Below are 13,184 nucleotides of genomic sequence, written 5' to 3'. Positions count from 1 at the left end.
CTACACCACAGCTCATGGCAATGCCAGATCCTTAACCTACTGACCAAGGCCAGGGATCAAACCCGCAACCTAATTGTTCCTAGTTGGATTCATTAACAACTGAGCCACGACGGGAACTCCAGAATAGTCTTTTAAATATCATACTTTTCTGACGTTGAAACAGCAGTTGTTCTCCACCATGGCTGCACACCAGAACTATTTAGAAAGCTTAAAACAAAACAAAACAAACAACCCTCCACCCCAAACCAGAGATCCCGCTGGGGCTTAGTGGGTCAAGAACCTGACTGCAATAAATAAATAAATAAAAATAAAAAGGGAGTTCCTGTCATAGCTCAGTGGAAACGAATCAGACTAGTATCCATGAGGATGCATGTTTGATCCCTGGCCTTGCTCAGTGGGTTAAGGATCCAGTGTTGCAGTGAACTGTGGTATAGGTCGCAGATGCAGCTCAGATCTGGCATTTCTGTGGCTGTAGTGTAGGCCAGTGGCTATAGCTCTGATTTGACCCCTAGCCCTGGAACTTCCACATGGTGCCTGTGCGGTCCTAAAAAAGACGAAAAAAGACCAAAAAAAAAAAAAAAAAAAAAAAAAAAAAATCTGACCACAGTGGCTTGGGCCAAGGCAGAGGCATAAATTTGATTCCTGGTCTGGTACAGTGGGTTAAAGTATCTGGTATTGCTGCAGCTCAGATTCAGATTCAATCCTTGGCCCAGTAACTTCCATGTGCCGTGGGTGTGGCCATTAAAAAAAAATCAACACCAAAACACCAAAACCATGCCTGGGTCCCACCCCAGATACCCTGATTTAGCTGGTTTGGGATGAGGCCTGAGCATTTGTATTTTCCTAATATGCAGGATTGTTATGAATCACAGCAAATCTAACTATTAGAAAAGTGTAACTTTCTTTTCCTTAAGGCTGTATTCTATAGGCAATCTCATCTGTTGTCCCATAAGTTAACCAAGCTTTGGTAGTTAAAAAGGTATTTTCAGGCTGTAAGCCCACATACTCATAAGGACCCTGGGCAACAAGAGGTGCTGGCAGACTGGACTTATTAGCCCTCAGTGGTTCTGAATCTCTGGAAAGAATTGCCTGAGGACCATGTTTGTTTTTGATTTCCGGCCACACCCGTAGCATGTAAAGTTCTGGGGCCAGGGACTGAACCCACACCACATCAGTGACCTGAATCACAGCAGTGACAATGCTGGATTCTTAACCTGCTGAGCCACCAGGTAACTCCAGGACCATGTTTGAAATGCAATGAAAATCTAGCGCTCCCTCCACCCTTAGGTCTTCTGCATTGCTTGGGGAGAAGGAAGGTAAGGGTGACCAGGAATCTGCATTTGTAACATGCAAACCAAGCCATCCGATGTTGCCACCTCAAAGCCTTAGATGACGGCACGTGGCCTGGTAACACACATGACCCATATCCTGAGCGTGGCTCAGTGCACTCCAAGCAGAGCTTTCAGTGTCAGGTGTCAATCTGACCCACCAGGATTGGCTTAGAGTTCAGGTCTGCCCTTCAACAAGCAGACCCAACAGGAAAAGCTGGATTCTAGAACAGAGAAACCTGCCAACAAAGCCATGTTTTCTAGACGGTCCCCATTGTTTCTGGGGTCTTTCTTTACCAATCCCTCCGCATCACAGTGTTCCATTTCTTCTCGGCTGTTCTTTATGTCACTCTCTACCCTTAACCTTTGCTTTCCACACACAATTTCCAATTACTGACAAGCCTTGCTCAGAAAGCCTCAGGCTCACAGGTTTAGGCCTTGCTGCCAGTTCTTACCTGTCCACTGGAGCACTCTGTCACTGCCAGGGCCCTTGAGGCAGCTGAGCCATTTCCCTACCACATCAGTCAATGTGCTTATGTGACAGAACTGCCTTCTTTAGGGCAGCACAGTCCCTTTTCATTTCTGGCCATGAAATCCTATCTGCAGTTTTCTAAACTCTTGGTAATCTACACATCATGAAAGGCAAGCCTTCTAGATTGAAGAACTGGATTCCACCTTGTCTTGGAGCTGAGTTCTCTGCTTATCCAGGCCCTCCTTAGCTAGAAGCTCACAGTGTTTGCCCTTTTTGGTGTGAGTTTTCATACTTTCCCACTGTTCTTCCCAACAGTTTTGTGCATGTCACTGTGAACTCAGCAATAATGTAGTCTTCCTTCTTGGAGAAGAGTATATCTAGATAGTTGACCCTTATTTTCCACTTTTTTTTTTCTTTTTTTTTTTTAAATATGGCTGCACCTGAGTTGCCAAGTCTGGGAATAAATCAGAGCCACAGCTGTGACCTATGCCAAGCAGGGGATCAAATCCATGCTTCTGCAGTCAGATTCGTAATCCACCATGCCACAACTCAAACTCCACCATTCATCTTCTCCAAGATGAAACCGACACATCAAAAATTTAGAAAATGCACTTTTAGCAGAGTAAACATTCTAATAAAGGCTCAAAGAGCTGAAATACATTCTTATTTGTATTACATCTTGCCCCTCTTTGGAATCGGGATTAGGAAACCACTGCCTGCAGATGCTGGGAATGGCCTGTGGTCCCTGTTTTATAGAGCTCCCACGGTGATATCACTTCTGATTCTCTCTCCTTTCATCTCCACCCAAATACCCCCCATCATGCTTCTTCATGCAGGGGTCTGGCTTTAGGTGTACTTTGTCCACTTTTGGACATTTACTGTCCCCCTGCTAACCCTTACTTCAGGGCTTCCATATTCTAGTCTGAGCCCGATGTTTTAGGGGAACCTGGGAAATGATTTCTTAACATCTTAATACAATCTCCTTAGCTTGAAATCAGATTTTCCCCATTTTTTTCCATGCAAATTAAGGGATTCTTCAATTGTTTGCTATGTCACACACATTTTCCGATGAATAAATAACCAAGGGTTGTAACGCCTCAATTTCCCCACCTTCTCAAATTTCAGCCTAAAGCTTCTTGGTGAAGTTACTGCATCTCTGACAAGCACATCTTCCCTGAGCTTCACAGGGTGATTTTTGGCCCTCTCCAGGACTCCGATACTCTGGTATGACTGCTGCTCCCCAGGTCATCTGCTTATCAAAGGCAATCAAGTTTGTAACACTCTTACAAAACAAATGATGAGAGATGGTTTTGGCTTTCGACTTACTGTGCAGGTGATATGCAGGGGTGCTTTCTGCCCCACAGCCAGGATGCCTTCGTTGGTGGTAGGCGGTGCAGCTGGATCTCAGAACCAGACCTCTCTACTCATTTCAGTGTCAGTCTTATGTTCCCGAGGGCCACATGCTGAGCTTGTCCTTCCTGCAGCTGCTGCTAGCACTGGCTGAGGTGGGAGAAGGTCTCTTGCTCCGTTATGGTATTAAGAGCATCAACAGGCCCTCATGTTGCCAGCACGTTTCTAGTTTTGTCTTGCTGGCCCTGGTCTCTGAGGTGCTGAACAGCGAGTGTTCTCTTCCTGGAGGACCCTTCTCTCTGAGCTGCTTGACACACCCCACCCCCCGCCCCCGGGTTCTTCTCTCCTTTCCTGGCTCCTATTCCTCTACCTAACTTCTGAATGCTAGGGTTCCTCAGGGCATGGGCCTGCACCCTCTTCTCTTTTCTAAGTTATTTCACCCAGTCCTATAGCTTTAAATACCTTCCATAGGTTGACAACTCTGGAATTGATATCTCCAGCTCAACTTCTGCACTAGAACCATGTCCACCTAGACACAGGCGCTTTAAATACAATGTACTTGACATTACCACTTGGCCAACAAGTAACCTAAACATGTGCAAACTGAGTTCTTAATTTAGTGAGTGCAAACTCCTCCCAAATAAGTTTCTTCTCTCATCTTTTCTACTATCTCAGTATATGGCATCATTGTCTACTCAGCTGATTAAGCCAGGAACCTCAGAGTCATCTCTGATTCTTCTTCTTTCATCCACAGAGAAGCCATCAGCAGGCCCAGGAGGTTCTACCTCTAAAGCAACTTCTACATCAGTTCACTTCTCTACTGCCACCACTCAGGTCCAAGTTAACATCTTTCGCTTGGATTACAATTATGACTCCATATGGCAGGAAGAGTGCTCTTGACAAAATGTAAATCAGAGCACGTCACTCTCCTTCTCTATCTTCAATTTTTTCCATTGCATTTAAAATAAAGTCCCAACACAGCCAACAAAGCCTTGCCTTATCTGGCTTCTGCTCACCTCTAAACCTCATTCCATGCCACCCTGTCCCTGGAGTGTTCCCTTCACTCCAGCGTTTAAGGCCCCTTCCCATTCCTAAAACAGGCAAAGCTCTTTGCTGCCTTAGGGCCTCTGTACTTGCTGTTTCTTCAGCCTGCAAAGCCTAGGCTACCTGGCCTCCAGGGAATAACCTAATGACCACCCTATGCAGAGGAGCACAAACCTGTGATATTCCTTTATGGTACCCACTTACCTCTCTGCCCATAGATGACAAACTGCATGAAGGCAGGGGCTCTCCTACTATGCTCAAGGCTACACCCCAGTGCCTGTACTTAATAATGATCTAGATGTGGGTCCTTCTGCCTAAAGAATTCTTAAGGGCTTACCTTCATATGCCACAGTTTTCCCCCAAAAGTATGCAATTAGGGTCTGCAGCACCCATGAAACCATGCTGCCAAAATCCTCTTCAAGACAACTAACCAGCTGTGGGAAGTCTAGCTGACTGACAGCCCCAGCTGCTGCCCTTCTGGGTCCACCAGCCTTCATGCTGAGGCCGTGCTCTCTCACTCCCCTCCCCATGATGCCTCTAGCCACTGATATACACCAAGGGTGTAGTGCTGGCCCATCCCTGCCCTCCACAGGGTTCCTTTCCTGGACAACTTTTGGGGTCAGAAGTTAGGTCTGGCGGAAGCTTCTCAGAACTGTGCTGTAATCTGAGGGTTTTTCCACTCAACTCTTCCTTTCTCTTCACTTTTCTCCTCAAAGGTGTGAGAACTGCATTGTGGTCTGAAGGCTTTCATAGCCTATTCCCATCCTCTCCCTAATCTGTTCCACATTAGTTTCCCAGGGGCTCCTTAGAACTTTGAAGTATTGATACTATAAACCATGGTTCCAAAAAACAAACTCTCCTTGTTGACACTATGTATAAAACCACCTGTTCACTTCCCATACCCCTTCCAGGCACAGACTTGAACTAGGAGAAATTACAAAATATCCCCGGTGCCCTGGAGCCTTGGTTTAGACCCCTAGGGCTCCAGATCACTGGAGATACAGTTCAGATTTCATTTTACATATGTTCCCATAAAAGTTAGCAGAATGGATAACCACTTTGCAGACATGATCAATTCTAGCACAACTCAGGTCCATGCTCCAGAAAGGTAGCCTGAAGTTCATGCTCAGGCATCAATAAATTGCTCAGTCACCAACACCTGCCCTTTGTTTTACAATATAACCTTTGTAGCAGCTGGTGAGTAGAAAGCTTCAGTAATTTTGTGGGGAATAAAACTTGCTCTCTTCATGAAGGAGAACCATATGTGACTTTATAACCCATATATGTGACATTTCTTTGCCTTCTCTGATTCAAAATCAATATTTAGTTTTACTCTGTGTCAACTCCACGAACACCAAAATTGTCTATGTGCTCTACTGATGTATCCCATAAAGGCACTCAGCAATTAATCTGCTGAGTAAACTGTCCTGCAGGTTCCTTCACATTATCTCATTTAAGCCTCAAAACAACACTAGGAGGCTGGTGTTACCTTTGTCTTACTGAAAGATCAAGTCACTTTCCCAAAGCCAGTTGGCACTCTCCAACAATTCAGACACCAAATATTCAAAGAGCTTATCTAGGGTCAGATAATTAGGTTGCTTATTGTGTTTGGCTTACAATTGTGGAATACTCTCCTCTAAGAACTTAATACTTTTATCACATTTAAGATGCAATTAACTCTTATTAATCATCCTTATTTTAGGGCTAGGTTGAGTGATTTACCTATGGTCACAGAGGTAAGAGGTAGAATTCAGAGCTCATGTTCTAAATTCTCCCACCATTCTGCTTCAGTCCAAATGATAAACCATCACTGCCCCCATCCCCCACAAATGATCAGAAATTAAAACAGATTGCTACATCTTTGGAGATTAATATTCTAACGATAAAATGATAAAAACAATAAGGGCAGTGTCCTCTCAGGCCACAGTAAAAAACAACTACAACAACAACTACAACAACAACGTGTATATGAGCGAGAAGATTTGACAGTACAGAAGGGTTAAGAGAACTAAGCATGTATGTTATGTTTTTCCTGAGGTTTGGTGTTCCCAGCAGTTTTGCATTTGCCCATTTAAACTACTCACCACACTCCTGTATTCAGTACTAAGAAAAAATTTGCCAAACGTAGGTTTTTGTAGTATTCACTGCTGTTCCACTCAGCCATCTTTGACACATAGGGATGAACCTTCAAATTATGGTATTTAACAATTAAGAGGCCATGGGCTATTCAGACCAGATGCTGGGCCACTGCAAGTATGTGATCTTAACTGCTGCATCCTAGGAGGCTGGTGGCAGGCTAAAGGGCAGGGTGCTGAAGCAGTGGGGAACACTCCAGGTATTCAGGCTAGTGGGTATTCCTAACTGGATAGAAGTATTTTAACATGGTGACTGGCAGGGCCATATAGGTTGGTAAAGCTAAAAATCAGCTTTGGACAGACACACTGTTTACTGGGCACCAACCAGTTTCAACCCTAAAAGTGGGAATATCTGACATGGACATTTTTTTCTTTTTTGTCTTTTCTAGGGCCGCACCCATGGCATATGGAGGTTCCCAGGCTAGGGGTCTAATCGGGAAATGTAGCCGCCAGCCTACGTCACAGCCACAGCAACTCGGGATCCAAGCTGAGTCTCCGGCCTACACCACAGCTCATGACAATGCTGGCTCCTTAACCCACTGAGCGAGGCCAGGGATTGAACCTGCAACCTCATGGTTCTTAGTTGGATTTGTTAACCACTAGGCCACAACAGGAATTCCTGGACTTTTTATTTTACTTTGAATTATTTTAATGAAAAACCAGCTTAGAATATTGAGTCAAACCTCTGTATTTATACTTCAAGGTCACTTCAATGCCTTAATGTCTAACAGGGAGGAACAAATCTGACTCCATGTTAGATCTGCTCCTTTTACTTTAACCTTTGTGCTGTTGCCTATGCTTAGTCACGCTTTGCACATTTTGTAAAAGAATGTTGCCTAGGGAGTTCCTGTTGTGGCACATTAGAAATGAATCCGACTAGTATCCAGGATGTGGATTCGATCCCTGGCCTTGCTCAGTGGCTTAAGGATCTGGTGTTGCCGTGAGCTGTGGTGTAGGTTGCACATGTGGCTCAGATCCTGTGTTGCTGTGGCTGTGGTGTAGGCCAGCAGCTACAGCTCAGATTGGACCCCTAGTCTGGGAACTTCCGAAACAGCCTGACCATGACCTGATCTGAACAGAGAATAACAGGAACATCGTGACCTGACCTATATGGACAGCTACAAGAACAAAGAATCTAACACCAAGAAATCTGTAACAATTAACCATGCCCCTCCCTCGCCTCACTTCCCTGAAAGCCTTCAGGGAGTTTCATGAGCCTCCAGCCTCTTTGCACCACCTTGCAACAAATCTTTGCTGCAAACTCCAACGTTTTGGTATTGTTTGGCTTCACTGTGCATTGGGCACAGAGACCTGTGTTAGGTCACAGATGCATTAAAAGTATTTTCTTGGAAATGCATTTTTCCTTTTAATCCCAGGAATCTGATAGTCACAATAGCCCATAACAAGTAGATTTATTCTCTTAGGCCTGTGTTAGACTTCTAAGAACTAGACCAAAAAATGCTAGTAAGCTTCATTTTCCTTACAGAAATAGTGTTGAAAGCTGAGCTGTGACATCAAGCTGCAGGCCTCCCTCACACTGGAAGCTTTTGCATATAGCAGCAGTCTGTGGCATTTCATTAAAGAGGCAGGGCTTTTATAAGCCAATTAAAATCTGATTTTATATTGAGTTTGTGAACATTGTAGTTAGAGCTTTTATGGTGCTTTAAATCACAAGGATTCAGTTTAGTTCAGGAGCAGTCTTTGTCAATAGGTTGACCATTGATCATAGAAATTTCTACCTATAGACAATGCAAACAATCATTAAAAGATAGTGGCGGCATTTTGAATCTGAAAATCAAAACACAAACTCATCAACCCAGCAGTCAACAACACTGAAACAAAAGGAAAACTACTTGCATGGTATGAATGAAAAAGGGATTTTACTTATTACATATCTGTCTATATTGGCTGAACTTCTTACTCCAAAAAACTAAAAATTAATTACCCCCAACAAAACTAATAAAAAACAAGGTAACTTTGAAGAAAAGTTCCAAAACATCTAAGAGCTAAGGCATTTATCACTGCTATTCATTCAAAATATTACAGTCATCAAATATTTGAAACACTCACACCTACCCAAACTGGATGTCCTAGTCTAACAATGCATCTTCACAGCCACCTTTTCCAGGGAAGAATAACTTTGTGGACAGCTAAAAAGAGCCGTATTTTTGTGTTTTAACTTCTACAAGGTGCAAGAATAGAGGTAAATACTCACTTACCCAGTAAAGTAGGTGGTTATCCTCACTTTAGAGACAAGGACTGAGATGCAGAGATGTGACTTAAGTTTACTACTTAAAGTCACTCGGATTCTAAATGGCAGTGATAGGTATGAATCCTGGTTTACCTGTAGGTTGAGAAAGAAGGCTATGCTATTTCTGCTACATCTAATGTATTTTCTTCCTGCTATGAGACACACACTATTTGACATTCACATGTCTGACACACAGGTAGGCATATCTAGGGTCACACATATGGTTCCTGACCTGTGGACTTTAATTCTTTCCCTCTGGAGAGAGCACTTTAAAAGGTAACTAAGTGTTGCTCTTCTGGGTAACAGTCTTTTTTTCCTTTTTGGGAGGTTCCCAGGCTAGGGGTCGAATGGAGTTGTAGCCACCAGCCTACACCACAGCCAGAGCAACTCAGGATCCAGGCTGTGTCTGCGACCTACACCACAGCTCATGGTAACACGGATCCTTAACCCACTGGGTGAGGCCTGGGATCAAACTCGCGCCCTCATGGATACTAGTCCTAGTCGGGTTCCGTTAACTGCTGAGCCATGACGGAACTGCTGGGGAACAGTCTTGAGTCCATTCTAATTCATAAACTATCACTAGTTAACAATCAGCTTTTCATATCTGGAAACCACACACAAGTATACTGCAACCCACCCAACCCTCAAAGTGCTTTACACTTTAACAAAAGCACTTCAATGTACTTAAAAGACTCCTTACAGTGCTACCAAGAGCTTCCTAATGGCCCCTCCACCAATTTCCTAGGCAAACATATTGGACACATGGCTTTGTAACCTATGTCAAAGGACAGCCAGTGGGAGAGCTTTTGGGTACATCTTTAACCCAGAAATTCCTCTTTCAGGAATTTTTTTCAAAAAATAACCACTTTCGCATTTTTTAAAGAATAAAATGGATCTCAGAGGTTAAACAGTGGCCATAAGTATATCACAAGGTCTGTTATCTCCTTATTCAACCAACAGTGAGTGAGTGATTCAAGGTACATTCTGTTTTCATGGTATCAATAAAGGTTAGTGTGCTTTACACATGCCCGACGAATGAAGCATCAAAGAGCATGGGTTCAGATGGCATATTTAATCTTTTTTAAATATTTTATATACAGTATTTTAATTTACAAATTAAGTTTATTGTGCCTAAAAAGCAAATGCCCTCATGGTATCTTTCAAACTGCCAGTACTTTTTCTGCCAACTACAGACTGGTTTTCCCAGCCATCAGTGCTTCACGCCTCTTGGAGAAAGGCCTTGATGGCATGGATGGACATCTGCCATGCGATGCCTTGCTTTTCCAGTCAGTGGTCTGCCTGCTCCTTCCTTGCTGCTCAGCTTCTACCCCTTCTAGTTCCCTGAAACCACACTCCTTTGACCTCAGGGAAGCATGTAAAGGATGACCCCTGCTGTTAAGAACGTTTCATTCAGCCTGGCATAAAGTGGCACCCTTGAATGGACAGTAGTTCATGGCCCTGGATACCCAGCCTTTGACCATTCTTCTCTGCAGGCCTATACATCCTGATACCCCTCTGACCCCTTCAGTTATTGTTCCTAGCTTCTTCACTACCCATCCTAAAAGTGAGGGCTTTCCAAAGTTTATACCCAGCTGCTTGTTCTTTTGACTATATACTGCCTTAAAGGTATCATTTATTTCTAAGGTTTCGAAGATTACCTTTATGTATATTAATGCAAATCTCTCCTTCGATCCTAACTTCTCTTAAGTCCCAGCATAATGTTCCAAACCGCATGTGCTAAATACTCAAAAAATGCTGCCACACACCCTTTACCAGTCTATAAGGCCACTACACTTTTCACATGCTTTGCAACCTATTTTGTACAGAGCATGGACCCTTTATACATTTCACATCCTTTTAGTAATTTACATAGCTCTATGAACCTATGAGTTGCTAGAAATTCTTTAATTAAAAACAAATGAGGAGTTCCCGTCGTGGCTCTGTGGTTAACGAATCCAACTAAGAACCGTGAGGTTTTGGGTTCGATCCCTGGCTGTGCTCAGTGGGTTAAGAATCCGGCACTGCCATGAACTGTGGTGTAGGTCACAGATGTGGCTCAGATCCCTCATTGCTGTGACTGTGGCATAGGCTGGCGGCTACAGCTCTGATTAGATCCCTAGTCTGGGAACCTCCATACACTGCGGGTGCGGCCCTAGAAAAGACAAAAAGACAAAAAAAAAAAAAAAAAAAAAAAAAGAGGATGTTTCCTTGTGGTATAGCAGGTCAAAGATCAGGCAGTTGTCACTGCAGTGGCTTGGGGCGCTGCTGTTGCAGGTTTGATCCCTGGCCTGGGAATTTCCACATGCCCCAGATGCAGCCAAAAGGAGTCCCCCAAAACAGAAAAACAAATGGGAAGCAAGAATTCCAAGTTCTATACCCCAGAGCAATGGTTCCAAAGTCAAGCTATGTATGTTCCAAGTGCAAAATTATCTAATGGAGTGTGGAGAGAAAATATTAGAATTTTTTCTCTTATCCAATTTTTAATGTCTCTTTTTGCGAGGAATTTATAATTACAAGAGAGTACGTGTATATAACTTGTAAATGCTTATATTAGTGGCACACAGCATTTTTTAACTGACAGAACTTATAATTTAAATGTGGAGTTCATGGACATAAAGCACAATCTTTTTGTTTTTGTCCTTTTTTTTTAGGGCGGCCCCTGCGGCATATGAAAGTTCTCGGGCTAGAGGTCAAATCTGAGCTACAGCTGCCAGCCTACGCCACAGCAATGCCAGATCTGAGCTACGTCTGCGACCTACACTGCAGCTCGAGGCAACACTGGATCCTTTAACCAACTGAGTGAGGACAGGGATCAAACCAGTATCCTCATGGATGCTAATCAGGTTCTTAGCCTGCTGAGCCACAACAGGAACTCTGAAGACTGACCTTGACAAACTATTTTTATATTATTACAATACAATAGACCAGGTAATAAAAAAGAAGCACTTCCAAACTAAGTTTGACATCTATGAGCCTATTAGAATACTGACCATAAAAAAATACACCCTGTTGTCAAATACCTATCCAAATGTGAGCAATAAAGGCATCTTGACTCACATCCTGACTCAGTATTCTCCCCATTTAAATTTTTAAGCACCTGAAAAGGACAAATGAAGATTAAGCAGTTTGCATCTTAAAATAATAAAAGCAGTTCTTCTCACTTTTTCTATTTTCCTTTTGACAAAACTTGACCAAACCACCTCCAGCACTGTGAATTACGTGATATCATAGAACTGCTGAGTAAGGAAGGATCTCAGAGTCTACCTACTTTACCTCTTGCCAAGTGCTAGAAAATCCTGCTGCACTGTCCAGACATGATCAGCTATCTCTCTGCTGAGGACTTTGAGGAAGAGATGCTCCTTCCTTAAGCTAAGTCATTCTGCTACTGGATAGGTCCAAGCATTGTATTGATTTTTCTTACAGTGAAGTCATCTCCACTCATGGCTCCAAATCTGCCTTCTAGAACAAAACATTGCAAGAGAGACACCTGGAAAGTTGCTAACAGAGTTTACCATACTGCTACTCACCACCCTAGACTTCCTCTACTGAGTGGAAGCAATGTTTCAACTCAAAAACAATAAAGATACCCCAAATCAAACACCAGTTTCAAAGGGGAACTGGCTATCAATGAATGAAAACAGCTTGGTGTGATTAATGTGTTCCAAACCAAGGGTGCATTCCCACCTTTTAGAGCGAGAAATCATACTTGACTCATAATAAGCATATAATAATTAATACATTTGCTCTCATATGAAAAAATGCCAAGGTGGATTTCTGCCCGTATTTTGGACTTACGCAATGAGATCTCTAGAAATCCTAACAAGATTTACTTTCTCCTGCTTAAACTGCTTCTTGTTGGTTTTACTTGTGTTTCAGTCTAAAATCTTTCTAAATTATAACTCTTTTTGTCATCTGTAAGCTGATCACATACACAACTTAAACTGGATATGACAGCTTTGTGGAACTTGATACATTGACACATTAATATTAAACACAGTAATACAGAAGTTCAAAATCAGTTCAAGTCCACTCAAATGTATTACTGCCTGTATGAACTCTTGTTATATAGAGAGGGAGATTATCAAACTTTCCTCAAGTATATTTTTATGTGCATTTCAAAAGAACATATACTTTGTAAACTATCAAGTATTCTACATGTACAGTGCTGCCTTAATAAGCACTCTTTTTGACTTAAGTAATCTAAAAAAGTAAATCCTAAAGTTTTTTGTTTTTAAATAGACCACTAAGAAAGCAATGAAAATGGTTTCTTCCCATTTAGGGACTATTCCATGTGAAGGTTAATAAACAGACACATGCTCCGTCATGAACAGTCAAGTATGCACAAAATCCAGTCAATTTATGTTAAGGATCCTAAAAAAAAGAATGGCTTACATAATGCTGAAAAGATAAAAGACTACCCCAAGTGGCTGTGAGAGTTACAACTGGAGAGCATCAGCAAAAGTTAGAGATAGGCCTAAAAGGACTGGAAGAGAAGGTGGTAGCCAAATTAAGAGGCAGAAAAATTGCGAGGAGGCAAGAAAGGGGTAGAGTTACTCAGGGACAGCAAGTAATTCACCTTAGCAGGAACATGGGAGCAAACAGGG

General features: G+C 42.7%; 1 long non-coding RNA gene across 2 annotated transcripts in view; it reads right to left on the bottom strand.

Annotated features, from left to right (window-relative positions):
* Positions 1 to 10,592, bottom strand: part of LOC102160303 — a 134,228-nt gene extending 123,636 nt beyond the window's left edge. For both annotated transcript variants that reach the window (XR_002343180.1, XR_002343181.1), the window contains exon 1: positions 8,549 to 10,592. This is a non-coding gene — a long non-coding RNA (uncharacterized LOC102160303). The remainder of the gene's footprint in view (positions 1 to 8,548) is intronic.

Source organism: Sus scrofa, chromosome 4 (assembly GCF_000003025.6).
Source record: "Sus scrofa isolate TJ Tabasco breed Duroc chromosome 4, Sscrofa11.1, whole genome shotgun sequence".
In the NCBI taxonomy this organism is placed as follows: domain Eukaryota; kingdom Metazoa; phylum Chordata; class Mammalia; order Artiodactyla; family Suidae; genus Sus; species Sus scrofa.
This window is presented reverse-complemented; position numbering and strand designations above follow the sequence as displayed.